The following is a 21,767-nucleotide window of genomic DNA, read 5'->3' as shown; positions in this document are numbered from 1 at the left end:
TGACAAAATAGGTTAATCAGGCTGCAGAGTTTTTTCTCTTTTCTTCTAATCTATAAATAGAGTTTTTCCTCTGTGATTATGTCAGTCTTAGCACAAGGACGTGTATTGATCCTTATGTTAACAAATGTAGTTGCTCATCTAACTATAATGTTAAGTAAATATTTGTAGTCATATAGATAACCCATCATATGACTTGATATATTCATTATTTAGACAAAATGGATTTTACTTACAGATCAGGTGATGAGTTAAAAGCTTTCTGGAGTATCAAGTTGTTCAAGCTTTATCATAAGTAAGAACTAAAGTTTTAAATTCAGGGAGGTGTTTTGACATCGTGGGGAATTTCTCTTTAAAAATGTGTTTCAAATATCAATCATGATGAAACATCATCTGTATGTGACCTTCAGAAGGTTATGATGAAGAAAAGACTTTTAGGCTGTTTTGGTAACAAGAGTATTACCAGCAATGGCAAAACAGGACAGACTGAACTTATAAACATTACATCAGCCCTGTGCTAGAGATAACATGTTTAGTAAACTTCTCAAAATGAGCTGAGACCACGAGTCATCTCATTGTGATCAGCACTAGGACTATTTCCTGCTAAGACTGGCTAACAGACTGGTAAATTACTGCTTGCCCAAAATATTAAACTTACAAAGTGAAGCTATCTTTATTTTGTGTAAATAAGTACAAGTGTTCTCTCCTGGAAGGACAAAAAGGTTGCCAGCAAATACAAGTACTGGAAAATACCAGCATGCTAATGATAAGGACATTTGAAGTTCATCTGTTTTTAAGGAAATCTTATTATGATATTGATAAATTAAAAAAAATATACCTTTCAGTCTTTCCAAACAACTATGTTTATGTTTTTAATTCAGTAAAACTGGTCTTTGATATTCAAATAGGTTCTCCTATGCCACAGGATGCTTAACTTTTGGAAGTTCAAAATGCACTTGACTTAGTACTCTATGAAATGGGATAGAAATGTGCTCAGGTTTTGCTGTGCTTTTCATTGTCTTCTCAGAGATTAGTTCATTTTTTTGGCATTTTCCAAGTCCACTGAATTGGGAGGGCTGGGGTAAAATAATAATGGAGAAATAAATGCGTAAAACTAGGTCAGAGCACTTGCCTGCATTTCCAGAAGGGAAAAACTGGAATTGTTTAATGGCATTTTTGGAAAAAAATTCTAAGTATTAAAATATTCCATATATATTTAGGCTCATTTTCAGAGGACACCTCTGTGGTAACACAAGTGACATTTTTAATATGCCTTTCCCTTGCTAAGCCTTCTTAGCAAAATCAAATGTCATTTGTTGTCTAAAAAGCTAAAGCCATATTTCACATGTCAGCTGTACAAAGATGCTACTGAACAAAATTACAGGCAAGACATTTAAATTCTGCTGCTGCTGGAATTTCTGTCATCTCTCTTTCTGGTGCAGTGCACAGTAGCTCTCTGTGGTGACAGCAGAACAGGTTCCATTATGCTGCAAAGTAAATTAATACTTTGTGTGAAGGCTCAGGTCAAAATAAAAATAGTTGATGGCTTGTTGTGTGCAGAAGTGACACTGTTACATGATTAGGAAGTACTGCAGCATATAAGTGGAAACATGAACACATTTATTTTCAAATTTCAATTGTGTCATTTTTGAAACTATTTTTTTTAGGATCAGCATTATTAGCATTTCTTGGGTTACGAGAGAATCCCATCTAGCCAAAGAGCAGATGACCTTTTCTAGTGGTGTATGCTGAATATGTTAAATATTATAATTGATTTCAAATAAAGAAATGGGTCATATTAATTATCTGCAACATTAAAATTTTAATGACCTTCAAAGAAAATAATGTCTAGTTTTGCATGACAATCTTTGACAGTTATCAATATTTTGTCTAAATTTGTCCAAAGTTTCAGATAAATATCTTTGAAAGACAGATGAGCTAAATGCAAGATAGTTACTTTTATATCCCACAGCAGAACTCTTCAGCATTTTTGGAAATGTCACTGATATTTAGGAAGTTTTCCAATTAATTTTAAAGTGTTGTAAGTAAAATCCTTCCTTCCCTAGGACTCCATGAGTCAGTTTTGATTTCAGTTTCTATTTCTACTTGAGAAGAAGCATTAAAGAAAATACATTTGCCTTTCTTCTAAGTAATACATTACTTAGAAGAAAGGCAAGCTAAATTCAATGGTTTCAATTTGCACTTAAATTCAAGTATGAGGATGGTCCTCCTTTAAATTAAAGTTTAAATTAGAGGAGAGCAGTATTTAGTCATGACCTGTTGTTATGGATTCTGGAAATGTTGAGCAATTAAATTTTTGTCTCAAATTCTTATATGGCTGTGGCAAATGGAGGCAGGTGCTGTTTGCGTGCAATCACAGCAATTCAAATCTGCCTGCACTCACTTTCCTTGGTCAGCAGTGAAAAAAAGGGATTCATACAGAAGAAACACTTCCCTCCTCTTTCCTTTCTCCCTAGTTGCTACAAATACTTCACTTAAGAGTAAATAATTTGAACTGTATAGCCTTATAAAATGCCTTTTAAAGCATTCTATTGCCAAAATCTTGTTTGGCAGATGTTGTCAATTTGTCAAGAAAGTTGTTTGGCATAATGAAAATGGGACACTTGTTTCCTCAGGGGTACATTTTCTGTATCTGTGGGATTTATTTGCTTGCAGTGAAAAAAAAATCACAATTGTCTTCCATGTTTCTAAACATCAATTAATTATTTGAATTCAATTGTGTATGTACAAAGTAGTATTTCTCACAAAGAGCTAGACAGAAAACCCAAACAAACAACAAAACCAAACAAAATAAAAGCCCTTTTCCCATTAAAAGAATAGGAAAATAGCAGCATCATTTTTTCCCCCTGCAACTAAGAATTATTAACAAGCAGAAATATAGGAATATTGCCCTGGGTTTGTAGCCCAGCTCCTTTGTGTGTTACTCTGATCCACGTTAGCACAAAGGACTATACAGCCATAAAGCTTTAAAGTTGTTCCATATTGATATTGCAATTAAGATTGTACTTATCTGGCTGCTGATATGATTTGAAATCTGTTCTTCTTCTGTTTTGAATTTCAAAGAAATAATGCAATAGTCCTGTGGTAAATCTGTTCAGGAAAAAGACTTCACTATTTCAGTCACAAAGTTAAATATTTGTGGCATCAAAACCTGCATTGCTGACTCTGAAAAAAAGACATGTCTCTTCTGCAGAGGTTGACCATTTGTCCAAAATTAAGCAAAAATATATATTGTATGTTGCTTCCAAATGCACCAGCATGTGATATCCACACTGTTCTCACAGTGCATGCGTTTAATTAGTCACAGCTACAATGCTAGCTTGAATGGCAGTCCTTACAATATTCATTTATTTAATTAAACTTTATATTTAATGCAATATATTTATATTGCAAATCCTATCATACCACTAAATCCATTTTTCTGCTGATAGATTTGCATTTAGTTCAGGATTTGAATCATGCTCAACCTCATTGTTCCAAGTAACGGAATTTATTAGAATGGATCTGCACGTGATGAAAACAGGAGGATCAGAAAGCTGAAGTGCAAAGTCAAAAATGGTGGAAAATAAGAGTGGCAGTTTTGCATTACTCTGTTTTGGAAGGCCAATGTGTTTCCAAGGCTTTCTTTTCAAAAAGTACCACTGACCTTTCCCACAGTGCTGAGCAGGTCTGTTGCAAATTCTTATTAATCAGAATAAGTCAAAAAAACATGCGCTGTACATTTACAGAGCTGATATCAAACTCCTTCAGTAATTTAAAAGAAAATTAATATCTTCTGTTCTCAGAACTGTTGTAGCTTCCTTTTCCTATTTCCTACACTAAGATGAGGCAAACTGTCCCAGAATTTACATTCAGTTACACTCAGTGCGTTCAAAAACCCCTCTCACATAATTACAACTCTAATAATCCTTCACCTGCCACCTCAGTTTCTTCATGCGAGAGGTTTTTGCCATTTGATGTTACAAATGGCTTCATAAAGTAGTAAGAAGATGAAAAAAATCTTTAGAAATCATCTAGAAATCAATTCTTCCACTTAGTGAGAAAAGAGACTAAAAATGAATTGAATGATCTTTTAAGATGTTCTTAAACCAAGAGGATGTAATTTAGGAACAAATTAAATAGCGAGCAGATATTTTCCTGTAACTAAAAATTACCTTCTTATTTCCAGGTACATGATTTAAGGTTGAAGAGAATTTTCCAGCTACTTGTCTTGTGCATTACTGAAACATAAATGTAAGTAAAAACAACTTAATCATATATATTTGTTCATCCATTAGAAAATATGTATTAGATAGAACACAACATGTGCATAACTTAAAAAATGTTTACTAGTAATTTCTTACTCTACCCCAAAATGCTATAGTGGCCTTGTTATATCCCAGAATTACAAGTACTGATAAAATTATTTTCTTGCTCCGCCTTCCCAACTTTCCCACAATTATCTAATAATTTAATGCGCTAATTGGACTAAAATATATTAAGATTATTTTGCATTGTGAATATTTACCCTTGAATATCATTCATATGAAATCATTTTAAAAGCTACTTAAAATTAACCTTCCTGACATGTACTCCGAACTCCAATCCAGGATTCTGGTTGAAATGAGGTCCCCACAGACCCAGCCAGTAACCCCCACTGAAATCCCACCTGATCACCTGGGTCACTGCATGATGCTATCCCAAGAAACGAGGCTTTCTTAGTGAGCTTAGTGGGTCTTTGCTCTGGGATTTATAAAATGCAATAAAAAATGACAAAAAACACAAATGCAAATATATTTTAAAATATAATATTAGCATTGTCAACATGAAAGACTTTATTTACTGCACAGAGAAGAAAATATTCAGAATAGTGTAGTTTGTTTCTGGGAATGCATGAAAAAGTTTCAACAACTAACACACAGTGTTTCTTTGCAAAATAGCCCCATGCATGATGCTGAAGTGAAATGGGTTTTGCTCATTCTTGTAAAAGAAGGTCATTACCTGCTATTGTGACTGCTCCTTTTGGATTACCTGTCTCTGTCTCTGTACAAGTCAAACAATAAATAAAGGTAGTCTGTTAATATAGATTAGAGGTTAAACTGTTATTTATTGTCACCTTTTATGGAAAGATTCTATAAAGGTATAAAGGTTGTTATTGACCTTCCCTGCCTACAAGCTAAGAGTCAGGTATTTATCCCAGGCAATCCATTTGCAATGAAAAAAAATTACAGTCTTCCTGAGGAGGCACAGGTAGCAACTGAGCTGCAGTGATAAATCCTGATGAGTGAGAGCTCACAAATTCACATCAGGTTATGTCTCTGAGCATATGAGATGAAGAAATAGTTGAGAAACCACAGATATCACCCTGCAATTTTTGAAGTGTTCTTTTAAACATCCTCTGGGATTTGATAGAGTTGAGCATGAGAAAAGTATACAGCACATTTTCATTCCTTTGAGTTTATGTAGTACAGAAAGCTATAAAATAAACAACGGCGACAACAAAATTAGCATTCTCTTTCATGTGTTCCTTGAAATTGAAGAAAAAATCATTGTAACAGCCACCCACTTACTGTGCCTTAATCACATTACCAGCGTCCCCTTAAACTGGTTTGTGATGGTACTTCTGCAGTGCACCCTGCATCAGAACACACCTCAGAATCAGCCTGCAAAGGCTGCTGTAACCTTGGAGCCATGGAAGAACCTCCTGAGTGCAGAGTATGGAAGGCTCCTGCTACAGTGAATAGAAATTCCTTATGTGAACATCCCAAACTGTGAGGGTGTCAGAAATCAGAGTAAGCCTCCCCTAATTCTAAGAATAGAGAAGGGAGAAAGAAAAAGAAGATCTCATAAATATTTTCTTTTCTCATTTATGAAGCAGCCACAGTCTTTTGCTTTCTCACCCACTCTGTCTTAACGGGTTGAGCCCTATGAAATTGTGTCTGTTTGAAAAGATTTAAAAGCCACTTCCTATGCAGTCCTCCAATTTTTCCCTGTTGTCACTTCACCTGTGACCACACCACAAGGTTACAGCAGAAGCTGTATATCTGTCCAAGACATGGCCTTTTTTCCTTTTCCAGCTTGTCAAAGTCTTGGCCGAGTAAGCAGCAAAGAAATCTTATGGGATCCAGCTGGCTAAGTCCTGGTGGTATTTCATCATCACAGCAAAGTCAGAGTGGGGAGGGGAGAGCTCTGCAGCCAGGTGTGTTAGAGCTGTGCTAGAAGCTGTGGCAAAGAAATTGTCTGACACTGCTTCTGCATTGTCATTGCAAAGGGTCACACGACTGCCTGGTCCTAAACAATCTGCTCACACTGACAGAGGCAAGACGACAGTTGAATTATTGCATCTTCCTCATTTCAAAAGCAAAATGCTTAGAAAAATTCCAGTATTTTAAATGCTTGAAGAAGTAAGGTCATGATTCATTTTCCAGCTGATGTCTCTGAATTCTGCTGTGTGTAACTACTGAAGTTCTTCTCTGGTTAGTTTAAAATATTCATTTATTCTTCAGAGCAAACCCCAAATTCTCAAATATATTAAATAAGACAGAGAAGTAAGTCCTTATCAAGTGCTTCCTTACAAATATTAATACAAAAACCACAGAAAAACCATCCAGGAAACATCATAAAGAAAGGAAGAAATTGTAGCAGAAAAATAAAATAACTACATTTCCCAGAAACTTCTGAAATTTGCAAAATAAATTTTTCTCTGTGAGGATGGTGAGGACCTGGCACAAGTTGCCCAGAGAAGCTGTGGCTGCCCCTGGATCCCTGGAAGTGCCCAAGGCCAGGTTGGACAGGGTTTGGAGCAGCCTGGGATGGTGGAAGGTGTCCCTAAGGCAGGGGAGTGGAACAAGATGATCTTTAAGGTCCCTTCCAACCCAGCCCACTCTGATTCACTCTAAGTTCTCAGGAGAGTGTTAATCTGGAAAAAAATGCAGTCAGTAGCCTAGGTCTGACTGTACTAGCCACAGTCCTGGAGATAATATAAGGTGGGGGAAATGTGAGATAAGGCTTCAGCTCCTCAACAGCATTTTACTGGTATGTTCCTGCTAACAACCCTGCTCCACCTCAAAGTTTCTTAAGGTTGATGGTGTTGCTCTCCTTGCAGCACATACTCCAGTTTGCAAAAATGTCCACACATTGGTTTCAGTAGTCACCAATTTTTGAGACAAAGTGTTTTGTTTGCATATGTTGTTATGAAATGTGCCTTGCTTTTCATTCTTTTAACTGCCTGCTTGGGAAATCTGTAATTTTAATGGCCAAAGCTTTCCTTTTTCCCTTCCTAGTCTTGGAAAAGACCAAAACCTCACTGCTTGCACAGCTATCCTCATGAAAGTGGAGTGAATACAGTCCAGTGAACACTTAAACAATCTGTTCCAAAGTGTTTCCATTTACTGGTGACACCATCAAGGCTCAGACAAACCAGTAACTGGAACTGCTAATTGTTAATAATTATATGTTACTCAGGTTTGATTCCTTCTGAAAGCAATTGAATGGCTTGTTTCTAGGCCTATTAACCAAGTTGTCCTTCACATCATGAACTGTTTGCACTGTCCAAAAATTTTAACTATCTGACAGGTGTACAGAGCTCTATTTAAAGTGACTTTATGTCACTTCCCAGCTGCTGTATCCTGTAGCCCCAGGGTTACCTGTGACAGACTCATTAATCGGGCAGCACTACAGAGATGAGGAGGGAATGCTCCAGTGACTCACAATTCAGCTTCACCTTAGACTGAAGTACTTTAGTAGGTGGAAATTTAAATTCTTTTCTGCACCAGCTGTAATATTTTACTTGCTCATTTTCATGTTGCCTATTTGCAGCCAAGTAAAATCAAATTTAGGGAGCTTTTAACCCAAAATTTGAACTTATGTATTCAAAAACCTCTAGAGGTGTGCTACATAGAATATTAAAGATGCTTTGTTGCTGCCAATTCTGCTTCCCAGCAGCAAGGAAAGAGGGATTTAATCAAACAAGAGTGCCTAGGCTAAGTGGTAAATCATGCAACACTTTTCAAAAGTGAGCAATGCCAGCATGGTTAGGCACAGCAGACTCTACACCCAAAGCATTTAAAATGTATTTTATTACACCAGCAGTTGCCAATAAATCCTTGCTAATGTGATCAGTGTTAATGAACTTTGACATGAAATTTGCTTCTGGCAGCTTTTTCAAAAAGTGACCAGGCCAGGCTGCCCAGTAGTGTTCAACAGCTTATAGACCTTTGTGTCAGAGAAACTGGCAAGAAAAAAGTAATAAAACAACTTTACGTCAGTCATTTTGGTGAAGTATTTTTACCTTCTTATTTTGGAATGACTGAATACATATATTTGTGAATTTTTATGTGGTACTTTTATTTTTCAGTGGTACAGTAATCAAAACCTAATTTGTAACAGTTAAAGGATGGCCTTCCTGAGAGTAGACCCAACAAGTAGCTTATAAAACATTAAATATCAGAGAACTGATGAATTTTTGCATCACCAAATGTTAATTTGCAAGAGAGGCTAGGATTTGTTATATGTACACAATGCACATTCCCCTCATGAGATATGATGATTTAAGTAAGTCAGAGCATGATTTTACACTTCCAGATTCCTCTCTTTGTGATTCTTTTTAAACATTTCTTACATATTTACACCACAAGTTCTTGCTAGAGGAGAAAGCTATAAAAAGCAGGCACAGAAGCAATATAACCTAGGTGTCATAAAAGGCTTGGGCAGTAAAATGTCATCATTTCTTCAGAAAATAAATGCTCTCATGACTCTCAGTGGAGCCCCATTGATTCCTTTAAATGCTAAGGTGGGGTCAGGATGAGAACAGAGCAGCACGACCAAAATTATGCTAAAGTTCAGTGATCAGCTGTTGGTATCAACCAAGTCAAGGCCAAACTTTTGGCTGCATTCAAATTTTCACTAAGAAAAATTTTGTACTTCTGATTGAATAACATTTTTGTGTTCTCATGGGTTTAGTTCAGAGACAGCTCCTTAGGATCCCTCTAGGTCTCTTTCTGAGGCACAGTAACCTCTGCAGTTCTGGTACATAAACCTACAGTTTCATTACAACCATGAACAAGGATCCTGACCAGCAGTGAACAGTTTCTTTTGTACCTGCTCATTTTTCTTATCATCTACATTGCAAGAGTGTAAATTCAAAGTAAATATCTTAAAGGAATGTTAATTCAAAAGAAAATTGTGAATAAAATATTGAGACAAGTGCACTCAGAAAAGGTGAATATTTACACAGGTAAAGGATTTTTCAATTTCATAGATTTAGATTTCATATTCCTTATTTAGAGCTATTTATTACAATTGTCAGCAACAAAATCCTTTACTATTATGTATAAATTGGCAACTGATGTCAGAACATTTTTGTATCTCATTTAACTTTGGAAGGCAATTTATAGTGATTTACATGTCCCAGATATATTAAGCATGTCAAAAGATATATTAAGCAGTATTAAGCCTTAAGAAATAATCCTGCTTTATTTTGCTTCTTTTGAGGACTGTGCAGAGGAATAGTGGGAATGGATTAGGAAATTGGTGTAATACCTGTCAAGTAATGTTATCTGTGAATGTGCATGGATTCTCCAAAGTTAAACCAACTATTCTATATCAAATTCCTCAGGTTCCTGAAGAAGGTAGGAAAAAAAATAACCTATTAAATTAGTTTGTAAAGCTCTATTTTCAACAGGCCATTTTATTTTGTTGGTGTGTACAGAGCCTAATCTGGTTCTTTGTAGACGTGTTGTCTCTGGCTGAACCCACAGCTCTTTGCTGCAGGGATATTTCTGGGAGCCAAGCAGAAAAAGAGGTAACTTTGGCCAGGTAATTTCAGTCCTTGCAGCCACATCAGAGCCTGCATCTGCAAATGTTTGGGGTGCACTGTTCCACATCCACTGCTTTGGGATGTGCCCTCAGTAAAGGTGACAGGGATCATGCCTGCTGCTGTCCCTGTCAGGGAGTTCATGCCTGCTGCTGCTCAGGGCTGGAACCGAGTAAACTAATTTTGGGAAGCAAGGCTGCAAAATATAGCAGACAGAGCATCCTTTTATTTAAATATTTTGCCACACTTCCAGAAAGTACACCTGAGGTGTCAGGGGAGAAAGCCTCACAATGTAAATTTATAAAAGTCCAGGAAGTTATCTTGTCTGCTGCTGAGGGGCAAATAAAGCATCTGCTGGGCTGGAATAGGATACTTTGATTGCAAGTATTTATATAATATGCAATTCTGCACAGGATCCAGACAGCCTGGATTTTAGGCTATGGGGGTAGAAGGTACAGTGTGTAAATATTAATTAGCTCTAGATCTGAAACTGAAGGAAAAGTTTTTATTTAACCTCTTATAGATGTCAGCTGTGTAGTGGCTCCAGCAGAAAACACCTTTTGTGAGTTCACTGGTGTCAGCACAGAGCTGTGATAGGCACAGAAAGCAGAGAGGCAGCTGGCATGGCAAACATGCCTTACCTTGTACCTGGTGATGTCTGGGATATGTTTCTCACCCTGCTGGAGGGATCACAGGTCCATCATGTGCAGGGAAACAATCAGGGCACTGAAAAGGTACCTGGATTGGAAAGGCAAATACACTGTCAGCTGGTATTAACTCTTGACAGCCACATTGCACTATATGAAATTCATACATGGTGCTATCTCTTGTCCAGGCAGTTTGAAAATGTTAGGACTGACTTCCTTGATTTACTATTAAATCCAGCTCCTGTGTTATATGTGGGAAGGGGAAGCACCTCCCAGTTCTTTGTGCTGTGGTGCTGTTCCAGTGTGTCTGCAGCACCAGTCTGATAACCAAATCACACATATCCTTTCCATGATTTATCCTGCTTCCAAACTAGTTGAAAAATGAGCACAATAAAAAAGAGTTCTGAAATATTTCCCTGGGTAAATGTCACTGTTAATATATCAGAATGCACAGAAATGGGGATTATATATAACTATAAATATTTTGCTGCATTTAAATGTGCCTAATTTGTCATAAAATTATTCCTCTGTGGTTCCAAAGAAACCTAGTAATGTCATAAGAGTTTTCACCCATTTAGAGTTTACAAGAGAAATTATCAACTGTCAGACCTATTCCTGGAACTGTCTTCCAAATTCTCATTTTTGTCTTTTTGAGGAGTTTTGGGTTGCTTTTTCTCATACAGTCTCATTGCACTTTTAAAATGTAAAATTGTATATATGTAAAGTTTATCTGAACAGGACAGACTCCGAAAAGAAGAATAATTTTGGCATTATTTTTTATTGATTTTCTTAGCTAATCATCAAGTTTAGTGAAGCAACAGGGAAAAGGGCCTGATTCCCAATTTTGAAAACATAGAATCATAGAATTGTTAAAGAAGGAAAAATGTCTAAGACCATCAAGTCCAACCATTTCCCTTGGCACTGCCAAGGCCTCCACTAAACTGTGTCCCCAAGTGTCACATCTATGTCTGTTAAATCCCCCCAGGGACAGTGACAGTTCTTAGTCTTTGAGGCTAAGTAGCTGCCACAAAATGATCACAGCTAGAAACTGATTAACTTCTGTCATAGCTATTTCAGAGCAGTCTTGCTCCGAGTTGGAAAATTGTTAAATTGCAGTTGAAATAACTGATTTCACACCTTCTCCCTTCTGCTAAAAGAATCTGCACATACTCCAGTATTTCAGTTTGCTTATTTGATCCAGAACATAATGCAACTTTTCAATGTCTGCACATGCAGCATGGCAGCTCATCCAGGTGCCCACCTGGTGGGTTTGTGCAGACACAGCCACGACGTGCAAACGTGAGGCTTCCCACAAGGTAAATGCACAGGCGTGGTGAAGGCCAGTGAACTTCAGTAAGAGGAGGTCCAGCCCTCTCAGCTGTCACTGTCATCAGCAGAAAGGAAAAGGCTTTTTTTGGAGTTGTTTGAATGTGCCTGAATCCCCTCCTGAGGGTGGCACTGGGGGGGACAATCACTGCCACTACAGAACGGGAGCAGCCTCTGAGCGTGCTTGTACTGCTTCCCCCTGCTAGAGCCTTCCCCCGGATCACAGGATCCCTGGGTGGGAAGCTGTCACAATGTGCTTTCAAGGCAATGGCATCAATTATCTGACATCTTTTAGATATCTTCTTTCTCACATTTGGGCTGAATCACCAGCCTTTTAGGGCAAGCATGCTCTGCTTCCTTTGCCCAACACGCTTTGATTATGGGAACGAGGGCATCTAGTGGCTTCTCTCTTGTTGCTCTCCAGTTCCATCTTGCAGAGAGTGTGTTAGGTGGAATTTGTGACACAGTTGTACTTATAGAGTATGAACAGTGTTGCAAGAGTGAATTCTTTATTTATGAAGTAAATAATTTACAAAAAAAGCCTTAGTTACAGGGAAATGCCCATTCAAACAGCTGAGAGAGGAATTGCTTCAGGATGTTTTGTTGTGCCTCATCCTGGCCAGGTCATGAGTAAATCAAAAAGAAGTCTCCTGATAAAGCAACAAAAGTAATCAAACCTGTAATTTCAAAATGATAGTACCATTTCCCTGAGCAGAATTAAATTCTTTTGTTCAGTTCTCATTTCTGTACGTCTAATGTCTATAAGGCATTTCATGTAGTAATGTATGCATGCTGACAAATGAAAAATAGTGTGGATAATTACAATAGAAGCAGCTAATAGAAGCTGTAATATCTACATCGTGTCTCTAACCATTACAGCTGATGGTATTAAATTCATTTAAATGAAGAAGGGCTAACTTGTAGTGTAGCAAATTATAAACCTGATTTACTGCCATTAGCACACTCCCTTATTTCTCTCCACAGTATTTCAGGCACTGTGTTACTGCTATAAAAATCTATGAAGATAAAAGAGCAATGGTAAAATATCTGTAAAAACAGAGCTGTTAAGCAATGACATCCCAGTCAGAAGGGCTCAGCGCTTTCCAAAAGACAAACTGGATTCACTGGTTTCTTAGGATCTGGAGACAAGGTCACAATTCCTTGCTTTATAAACTTACTTTCCCTGGGTGGATGAATAAAATCTTTTTAAATGGAATCTAGTAAGCAAAGCCATAAAGAAGCAGATGTGAGTGTCCCTGAGAACTAGAAGCAAACACACTTCTTTGGCTCTAGACAGCTGCTTGTGAACAAGTAAAGGTTCACAATTGCTGTCAAGCCCTGTGTCATTTCAGTGGTTTATGATGGGCTGGGAAAATATTTGATAGCATCAGAAATCACTTCTCTCATGAAATCCAGAAAGCATGAGGAATTTCTAGATGCTTCTTGAAAATCTTCCACTCAACTCATGAATGTATTTGAAGTTCAGTTTAAAAAACACTGCAGATCAGTCATGCCTCCAAATTCCAGTGGCTCAGAGCTTGCATGCCAGGCTTTAACCAGGAGCTCTCCCTTTCCTTCATATTTGGACTATGAAGAAAGCAAAACTATTTGTGAATTTCCCCAAGTTCCACTAAAAATAGCATTCATGATTATTCATGATAATTCCAATTATCCCATCAAAACCTAACTGATATTTACTGTTCATCTTTTAAGAAACTCTGCACCTATTTACCTGACTTTACTAAAAAAATAAGCAGCACAAGTCTTATATATGAATAAACTGCAGGACATATACCTTTATTTTTGTGTAAAAGATATTTATACCAACTAAGCAGCTTCAGCACAAAATTCCATCTGTATTAGCATTAGTTGTGCACTTGTCTTCAGTTATTGAATATTCCAATCTTTAACAGGCCATATAATTACCGTAAATATTTAATTACCGTAAATATTACCTTTCAGAACCACTTTAAAGTTCAGACCCTATTAAACATATTTTATATACAAATTACTACACATAAAAAAACTTCCCAGATTACCAAATGAACACTTCCTAGACTATCTACAAAGCATAAGCTTGCGCTCTTTATTGTTTAAAAATAATGCATTTCTTCTGTGAAAGGCTGCAGTGGTTTTCATTCTGTAGGTGCAAGTTTTTGGTTTTAATATTGTCTTAATGGGGTGTCATGAAAACAGTCTCAGAAATTTGTATTATGTGTTATATCATGTAACATTGTGTGCTACATAATTTATTGAAGTTTTCTGGCTGAAAACACAAGCAAACAGGTTTCACCTCTTATAGTATAACATTAGACTTCATATATATTATAACATTATACTTCACCTATTAACTATAACAGGTTTCATCTATTATACTAAGGCATATATATACTATGCTACTATATTTGTGGCATATAATATATGCCACAAATATATATTTTAACTCAGGGTTTACTCTTCCTCTTTTATGAGCATGTTTTAAGACAAGGCCATTTGCTTAGCACTCTTTTCTACCTACCACTCTTCACCTCAAATACTTGGACTGTAACTTTTAAAGACAAAGTCTGGTTTTTGCTTTACTGTCTTGGTACCATGATCTGGTCAGGCTTTTCTTGGCCTTCAGCATTTAGCAGTTTTCATCACTTAAAATTTGACATGTGCTGCAGAGCTTATGAAATACAGTATTTTGTCAGAAATACAGTACTTTGTCAGTGGTCAAGGTTGCATTGTATTTTGTGTGTGTTGGTTTGGTTGATTTGACTTTCTTTGCAATCTGGATTAAAAATTTTTATACTTAGGTGATGGTAAAAAATCAGTTTCTCTTTTGTCAAAGTTTTTCATGTGAAAGTTTAATAACATGCATTGAAACTTTAAACACTTGTCTTAGACCCACTAGGGAATCTTTTATGAAAGCTAAAGCCTTCACAGTAATAGCAAATGGTGATATTTTCAGTAAAACTTTATAAGGCTCTTGGGGATATGGTTTAAGGTTGATTATGGTGGTAGATTGCAGGATTAGATGAACCTAAAGGTTTCTTTCAACCTTGGTAACACTGTGATTTCCTTATGTCTCATCTGTTACTGCAGTGGCATGAATATGACTTCCTTAAAAGACAGTCTCTCTAAATGCTTATTAAGCTCCTCACTAAAATATTATTTTGAAGTCAATACATTTTTTTCTACTTCCCACTAGAACAATTTCTTTAAAACATCTTTCTAACCATAAGATACAATACAAGATCATGGTTTCTCTCTTTCTACTTCATCTCTTACCACACAAGAAAATAATTTTGTATATCCTTTGTTTTCAAACTCTCCTGTCCAGTGGTTATGTATTTAACTGCTTTATTTTGTCTGAAGTCCTGCTTAGGGTAATTTTACTGCAGAGGTGAGGAAGGCAGTGCTGGAGGATGATCTGCCCGTAATAGCTGCATCATTCTCATAATAACCATAATTCTCTATCCTGAAATATATTTCTAGTCTTCCTGATCTTTTCCCCTCCTTAGAGAACTGGTTTGGTAGTAATTCTGTCTTTATCAGGGATTCATAAAAGTGTCTGAACAGCTTCACAAGTGAATGTGTTCTCCAAAAGCCTCTGGGGACAGAGGGGTTTTGTGTGTAAAGTACCACCCATGGCCAGAGGAGCCTGTGATTGAAGAGCTTTAGCTCTGGGTATCTTTGCACATAAACCTGTGGGTTTACTTCAGGCAAAGAGCAAACTGCAGCTCATAAACTGAAATGCTGATGTGAAATTGCCAGCAACACCTACGAGAATGCTCCTCACAGAGGTATAACTTAATAATTTAAACCTGTAATTTCAGTGTTTCAGTTTGAAATATTGCCTTATAAAGGAAAATCCAGAAAGTGTTTCTGTTCCAAGTAAATTCAAGTGTAGAAATTAAATATCTCTTACTCTCTTTTTTTTTTTTTAATGCTGCATACAGGCAATTTCTTGCACTGTTGGTCACCTTGTTGGTTAATACCTCACATTGTTGAAGATTATTTTTAGAAAGGCCCTGCCTTTAAGAACCACTCTATCTGGTTTGTCCAATTAGTTCTGGCAACTCAGTTTATTGTACATATTTTGAATCTAATTATTCTGGTTATTATTTTTCCTTGCACTGTTAGTTTACAGAAAAATGGGAAGTGCAATGGGAATGATTATTTATACGATGTTGAAAAAACATCCAAATGTAGAAAGTAAACTGACAGAAAGAGGGTTTATCAGTTGAAGCATTCTGCTTTACAGGTTAGTGAAGGAAATAACTGCTCCTTCTACTGACACAAATATTTTTCAGGACCTTGCTAGGATACCATTTTGCTTCTTTGTATCTATATTTATATAAACTTTTGTAGGTTCTTTTATATTTAGAGGACATATAAAATCATCTTGTATGTTCTTTTGTACACAGCTCTATATTGTATTCTACCAGTAAAATCAGCAGCTTCAGCTGGACTTTTTCCTTAGAGGCCACAGAAAGGGCACAGTTAACTTGTTTGCACTGGGGTGCTGGCAAGAGGTTGTAAATTGAAAGGCTGTAGTACAGGAATTAGTCTATGTGTGAAGGGTTTCCTGCTCTGCATTTCTCATCTCCAGAAAGCCCCGCAATGTAAGCAGCATATCATGTTTTCTCTTTGAATCACAGTTTAATTGTGCCATACCAGAAAATGCTGTTCTGAGTTCCAATTCAGTCATAAACCAATACATTTAGAATGCTTTGTTTTAAAGAAGAAATATCATGAAAGCATATCCCAAGCACACCCTGTCCATCTGTTCTCTACTGCACATCCAAGTAATTCCACTCTCCTCAGAGGTGCTGGTTATTCCTTCTCCACTGGTGCCAAACAACGAGTTCAAAATACAGATGAATGCTGAGCAGCAGGAAAAGTGGTTCCAGTAAATTAAAGAAAAGTGCTGACAGCCATTCCCCTGCTTGGTGTCCCTGGCTTTATGTACTACAGCACAGACTGGGGAAGAAATGAGCAGTTCCCAAGCTCAGTCATTAGTTAGCAGGCTTTGTTGATTCCAACTCAAGTCAAGTGTGTGATTCTGAGGGCAGTGGTCATTGTTAAATTAACACTGAGCATGGTCTAAATGGATAAATCTGTCCAGCAAAGTGCTTCTCTTGGCTTCCTTAAATTTAGGTTCACTATTAAGCTTTGCTCAAATAGTATAACTTACTTTACTCCATGTGAATGTGAATTGATGACCAAAAGGAACTGACTTATCAATTAAGTTGCTGCACATGCAATAAGCTCTCCCAAGGCAGGGCTTCAAAAGCCAGCAGGAAATTCATTCCTCATCCACCACCCCCTGCTGACACCTCAGTCCTCTCGTCTCCATTTCTTCTTCAGCTTTTGCAACATTTGCAATTGCTTTTTACCATCCTCTCCTGAAGTTGTGACTCCCCCAGGACTCTTGCAACCCACTGACCTCTGATGTGCTGGGAGAGGGACACACCACGGGGCTTTCCTTGCTGAGAAGCTGCCCCTGGGGGTCTGCACATCCTCCTGCTGCAGGAGGGAGCAGCTCATCCTGGCTGTGCCAGCAGCGTGTGCTCCTGCTGCCTGCAAGTGCTCCAGGCCAGCTTGGACAGGGCTTGGAGCAGCCTGGACTAGTGGAAGGTGTCCCTGTCCCTGGCAGGCAAGGCAGAGCCAGATTACCTCTATGGTGCCTTCCAACATAAACCATATTTCAGCTCATTTTGGAGTTTTGGTGCACTGGCTCCTGTGCAGGGGCTTCAGCCAGTACAGGGCAGTGACCCACAGGAGCCCAAAGGAGCTGTGGCCTCCCTGAGGTCTTTTTGGGGGGCACTTACTGCCCCAGGGCTGAGCACCCTCTGCCTCGTGTCATTGCACCCCATCTGAAAACACACCCCAGGGTGAAATAACCCTCCTCCCCTTTTTTCTCCCCCTTTTATAGGGTTGGAACATCTTACCAGTGACTGTCACACACTTCAGCTTGCCCAAAGGTGTCCTGACGTGTAAGGAGAGACAAGCAGGAAGAATGGGGGAAGAACAAGCCCAGGGATCTGGTATTCAATCTCTGCTCTGTTACTGGCCAGCAGACAGGGCCAAAAGAGTGTTTTAGAGTCTCTTTAAAAGCCTCAGATCATTGTGTGGCCCAGGGAAGATGCACCACCATAGACAGTCAACACTTTTTTTGTGTGTGTTTTAGATTTTCCATCCATAAATTGGTGTTAGAAACCAATTGCAATGCCTTTTTAGCTCTCTCAGAAAAATTCAGTTTAAAAAGCACAGGAATATGTTAGAGGAATTCTTCATCACCATTACTCAAACACTTACACACTGTTGGTAATTCCACCTTGAACTCCTGAAAAAATTCTGAAATGCTGCCCCTAAAAGAAAGTAAAATAAATAAAACCCAAGTTTTTCATTCTTCCTCAGATTAATTAAGACCATTTGAGCTCTTAGACTCTACTTTAAAATAACACTAATGAAACTAATGTCTAGTTGTTATATTTTTAAAATTTTATTATATATTTTATGTGAGATATTTACATTTATATGTTTTATACTTAATAATCCTTAATAATTTGGGAGTTGTCTTTTCAGAAGCCTCAGCCATGACTGATGAACTCAACATAAAGCCACTGACTGAAGGGAAAAGGGACTCAGACAAAGAATCTATGTTAAATGTATGTTAATTTTTTGGTCATGCTTCTTAATGTGCTGAGATTTTCTACATAAGGAAGACTATTTATGAATCAAACAGTTTTTCCAGATTTTAGAATTTCTGAATGATAAGTAGAGAGTTTATAACTAGGCCAGAAACTGTGCTATGTGCACTTCTCTTTGAAATGTTTCATAAGGAAAAAAATTCCTTGAGGAGCATAGTACACATTTGAAATTTCAAATTATATTTCATTTCAAATGGTTAATAGTCTTAATTATGTCTAGATTTTGATTGGTTTTTAATTGAACGTTAAAGGCAGGAAATTTAAGTTTCTAAAGTAGACAAGCAGATACTGATAATAAACGAATTACGAATGTTTCTGAGCATGTTTCGGCAGATTCAGTAACACTCAGTGTTAATAGTGACCGGGTGTTGGCCACGTTAATGTCACTGTAGCTCCATCTTGTGGCTGAATGATTATTCTCGATTAATTTTTGATTCCGTACGAAAAGCTTGGTCGAAAACAAACATGAAAAATGATGCTGAGAGGAATTCATAAACACGATTAATTTAACTGTGGTTGTTTCTATAAGAAAAATGTGTCAGGAAAAAAGCTCCAGCCCTGAGTGTTTTTTGCTCGCCTTCCATAGTTGTAATTTGCCATGTCTATGTGGATAATTATAAACCGGGGGAAGTTTTAGTTAAATATTATTTAAGAAAATGAAAGCAAAAATGTCATTAGTATTATTATTATATATACCAATGAGTTTATGAGTCATATATACCCTGCCAGTCATGTTTTGTTCCTATTTCATACAGGCGATCAAAAATTCTGATGGACAGTTTAACCTTGAGGCTGCAATTAAAAATGTTGGCACAATGTCTAATGAGTTGAAGAAAATAAATGGTAATTCTGATTTCACCATCCAGTTAAACAAAAAAACTGTGTAAGACCTTCTTCTAAGAGTCTGCAGTTGGAATGGCCTGGTTTTCTGTGTTAGACAACTGGGTTTTAATGTAATGAAGCAATAGCTTTGCTCTTGTGTTTTGAAAAATTAATGGAACAGTAGCTAGAGAGCAATAGAATCATTAGTTAACCATGCTAGGTGATCAGTCATTCTTTCTAGGAACACTGAGAGTCTTCTAATGCAATTAGAAAAAAAAAATATTGCTAACATGCTAACACCAACTGAATTTAACCATCTTGAAGCAAGTGAAACAAGGCAATCCTTCAACTTCTTGAGTGAGTTGATAGATGAACACTAAAACAATGCTGTCTGTAGATATCATTCACTGTCACTCAATAAATGCCATGCTGATATACTGCCCTTGTCTTTCAGTGGAAAGCCAGCTACTGCTTTGTGACCTGATTTTGAATTTCAACCATCCTATGAAGGCCAAAGATTTAAGAGAAGCTGAAGAAAAGACTTGGAGTTTGACTGATTAAGTAACATCTATTTTCATGTATTGCCTTCTATTAATACTGCTGAAGTTGCTGCTTCTTCTTTTTTCTTCTTCTTCTTTCTTCTTCACCTTCTTTCTTTTGAACTGTACAATGATAGCATGGTTTCTCGCAGGTAGACTTTGTTTTAAACTAAACATGTGGAATGGAAAAAAAAGTAGGTTATTGGTTCTGAGTGGTTTTTTTCAACCCACATTTCCTAAATTAAGCCCACTAGGGCTGGAAAGACTGATGTAATTAATTTAAAATATCAGGAAGCTGAGTTTGAAGTTTCTCACATGGTTTTCTCCTTTAAAAAAAAAACGTGTTGGAGCAGTTACAGAAGATTTGAAATTTACTTCAAGTCACTGTCTCTTGTCTCAGTTGTGCTTGAGGAAACAGGATAAGAAACTGCCAGTGAAGGAGGAACTGCAATCTGTGTTTTGAGCTGCCTTCCTCATCTTAAAAATGTTGCTGAGGAAAGGGTCAAAGAGCAGATTACTTCTGGAAAACCAAAAATGCTTTCTATTCTAGTTTCTGTAATAACTCTGTAATGCAACTAGCTACAAGAACAGGGAGGAATTTGTGGTTTCACTGCTCTGTCCCGAAATATTCTTGGCCCAACATTTGCATTGCCATTCTTTTCCTGTAGTTCATTACAATTCATATTCAATCATATTTGTGGACATGTTTGAATGTTGAGATGTAGCTTTATTCCTACACCAAATATGTTTATTTGAATAATCAAATAGAGATTTATTCTACTTTAAAAATATGCAGTGTTAGAATTTGTTATGCTGGTTTATATTTTATTTCTCTCTCACTGGTGAGATTATTTAAACTAATAAAACACAATTCCATAGGAGGTGTTTCTGGGTTGTCAGATTTTTTCAAGGCAGGGCAATGGAATAGAATTACAGTTCAGAAGAGTCAGTGGTGATATGGGGGATGATGTTCTTAATTTTTACAGTTTTTGAAAAAGACAGATTAGAACTGACTTTTCTTTCACCAGGTAAGTAGTCCGTTTTTTAAAATATTGGGCTAGAATAAGTTTTTGTCAGCTGAAGGATTTTTTAGATTTTATTTTTCTCCTTTATTTTTGGACTCATAATTACATGAAAATGAACTTTGCTAACTTTGAATTCCAGCTCTTACCTAAACATCTTAGAAAGGAACAATTACAAAACATGCATCTATAAATAAAACTGTTTATGAAATCTGATTATGTTATTTGAGAAGCTTTACAGATTGTATGGAAGGTATTTTCTACCTTGAATTTTGGTTCCAGTGGACACCATGGCTTTAAAGGAGCAAAAGTGTGACAGAAGTCATAATTATCAAACCAAGGTTTGTCAGAACACAAAGGAAATTGAAAGCCAAGGCAACCCAATCCAAATGATTGGATAAATCCCACTTAACAAAGGGGAAAACTCTTGATACAGGATTCTTCAATGTTTCTCAGCTACAACTTATATTTGTGAACTGTGAGTGTCCCTTTTTTTCCTTTAAGAAATACAGTTAAACAGAAAGCAGTTTGCAAGAGGAACTAAGTTTGGCCTGACTCTGTGTGCTTTCTAATAGATTTGGGGGTGTTCTGCCACGTAAGGGTCACATGATGATAATTTTGTTGATTTGCTCCCTGTAAAAATGCAGTTGCTTGATTCAGTCAGAAAGACACAGCTGAAGAGAGATCTGTGTGGAGAAAATCTTCTCTCTGTGTGAGGTCAGGGATTGTAGGAAATACAAAATTCCAGCTGTGGGCTGAGGCATGGGATCCCCCGTGCTGTGCAGAGAGCAGGTGCTCTGTGGGTGTGGTGTTTTCCTGGAAATGTGGGAAAAAAACAGTTTCACAGCTGAATAACCCAGACACAGACCCTGACAGGCACCTGCATTTCCAGGCTTGGA

At 37.3% G+C, this 21,767-nt stretch overlaps 2 long non-coding RNA genes across 3 annotated transcripts in view; one reads left to right on the top strand and one right to left on the bottom strand.

Moving 5' to 3' along the window:
* LOC144247147 (uncharacterized) overlaps positions 1–20,637 on the top strand; it is a 65,522-nt gene extending 44,885 nt beyond the window's left edge. For both annotated transcript variants that reach the window (XR_013340843.2, XR_014958281.1), the window contains exons 4-7: positions 4,187–4,251; positions 17,708–17,819; positions 18,361–18,443; positions 19,762–20,637. This is a non-coding gene — a long non-coding RNA (uncharacterized LOC144247147). The remainder of the gene's footprint in view (positions 1–4,186; positions 4,252–17,707; positions 17,820–18,360; positions 18,444–19,761) is intronic.
* Positions 649–4,780, bottom strand: LOC146766159 (uncharacterized). The gene is made up of 3 exons (XR_014958282.1): positions 4,667–4,780; positions 4,173–4,238; positions 649–1,484 (listed from the first exon to the last, which is right to left on the bottom strand). It is a non-coding gene; the product is annotated as an uncharacterized LOC146766159 (long non-coding RNA).
* Positions 20,638–21,767: the final 1,130 nt, after the last annotated feature.

This window comes from Lonchura striata, chromosome 13 (genome assembly GCF_050655825.1).
Source record: "Lonchura striata isolate lonStrDom1 chromosome 13, ASM5065582v1, whole genome shotgun sequence".
NCBI classification, from domain to species: domain Eukaryota; kingdom Metazoa; phylum Chordata; class Aves; order Passeriformes; family Estrildidae; genus Lonchura; species Lonchura striata.
This window is presented reverse-complemented; position numbering and strand designations above follow the sequence as displayed.